The following is a 2,157-nucleotide window of genomic DNA, read 5'->3' as shown; positions in this document are numbered from 1 at the left end:
ATTGAGTCCATGAAAGATTGAAATTTTTGTCCCAAGTTAGCGGAACGGGAGACTTTGTGAGAAAAAAAATTAAAATATCAATTTCCGCTAACTTGTGCCAAAAAAAAAAATTTTCTATGAACTCGCCATGCCCCTCATTGAATACCTTGGGGTGTCTTCTTTCCAAAATGGGGTCACATGTGGGGTATTTATACTGCCCTGGCATTCTAGGGGCCCCAAAGCGTGAGAAGAAGTCTGGTATCCAAATGTCTAAAAATGCCCTCCTAAAAGGAATTTGGGCACCTTTGCGCATCTAGGCTGCAAAAAAGTGTCACACATCTGGTATCGCCGTACTCAGGAGAAGTTGGGGAATGTGTTTTGGGGTGTCATTTTACATATACCCATGCTGGGTGAGAGAAATATCTTGGTCAAATGCCAACTTTGTATAAAAAAATGGGAAAAGTTGTCTTTTGCCAAGATATTTCTCTCACCCAGCATGGGTATATGTAAAATGACACCCCAAAACACATTCCCCAACTTCTCCTGAATACGGCGATACCACATGTGTGACACTTTTTTGCAGCCTAGGTGGGCAAAGGGGCCCATATTCCAAAGAGCACCTTTAGGATTTCACAGGTCATTTACCTACTTACCACACATTAGGGCCCCTGGAAAATTCCAGGGCAGTATAACTACCCCACAAGTGACCCTATTTTGGAAAGAAGACACCCCAAGGTATTCCGTGAGGGGCATGGCGAGTTCCTAGAATTTTTTATTTTTTGTCACAAGTTAGTGGAAAATGCTGATTTTTTTTTTTTTCATACAAAGTCTCATATTCCACTAACTTGTGACAAAAAAAATAAAAACTTCCATGAACTCACTATGCCCATCAGCGAATACCTTGGGGTCTCTTCTTTCCAAAATGGGGTCACTTGTGGGGTAGTTATACTGCCCTGGCATTCTAGGGGCCCAAATGTGTGGTAAGGAGTTTGAAATCAAATTCTGTAAAAAATGACCTGTGAAATCCAAAAGGTGCTCTTTGGAATATGGGCCCCTTTGCCCACCTAGGCTGCAAAAAAGTGTCACACATCTGGTATCTCCGTACTCAGGAGAAGTTGGGGAATGTGTTTTGGGGTGTCATTTTACATATACCCATGCTGGGTGAGAGAAATATCTTGGCAAAACACAACTTTTCCCATTTTTTTATACAAAGTTGGCATTTGACCAAGATATTTATCTCACCCAGCATGGGTATATGTAAAAAGACACCCCAAAACACATTCCTCAACTTCTCCTGAATACAGAGATACCAGATGTGTGACACTTTTTTGCAGCCTAGGTGGGCAAAGGGGCCCATATTCCAAAGAGCACCTTTCGGATTTCACAGGTCATTTTTTACAGAATTTGATTTCAAACTCCTTACCACACATTTGGGCCCCTAGAATGCCAGGGCAGTATAACTACCCTACAAGTGACCCCATTTTGGAAAGAAGAGACCCCAAGGTATTCGCTGATGGGCATAGTGAGTTCATGGAAGTTTTTATTTTTTGTCACAAGTTAGTGGAATATGAGACTTTGTATGAAAAAAAAAAAAAAAATCATCATTTTCCACTAACTTGTGACAAAAAATAAAAAATTCTAGGAACTTGCCATGCCCCTCACGGAATACCTTGGGGTGTCTTCTTTCCAAAATGGGGTCACTTGTGGGGTTGTTATACTGCCCTGGCATTCTAGGGGCCCAAATGTGTGGTAAGGAGTTTGAAATCAAATTCTGTAAAAAATGACCTGTGAAATCCGAAAGGTGCTCTTTGGAATATGGGCCCCTTTGCCCACCTAGGCTGCAAAAAAGTGTCACACATCTGGTATCTCCGTACTCAGGAGAAGTTGGGGAATGTGTTTTGGGGTGTCATTTTACATATACCCATGCTGGGTGAGAGAAATATCTTGGCAAAACACAACTTTTCCCATTTTTTTATACAAAGTTGGCATTTGACCAAGATATTTATCTCACCCAGCATGGGTATATGTAAAAAGACACCCCAAAACACATTCCTCAACTTCTCCTGAATACAGAGATACCAGATGTGTGACACTTTTTTGCAGCCTAGGTGGGCAAAGGGGCCCATATTCCAAAGAGCACCTTTCGGATTTCACAGGTCATTTTTTACAGAATTTGAT

The sequence above is a fragment of the Bufo bufo genome, chromosome 1 (genome assembly GCF_905171765.1).
Source record: "Bufo bufo chromosome 1, aBufBuf1.1, whole genome shotgun sequence".
Taxonomy (NCBI): Eukaryota; Metazoa; Chordata; class Amphibia; order Anura; family Bufonidae; genus Bufo; species Bufo bufo.
Note: the sequence above shows the minus strand (reverse complement) of the source record.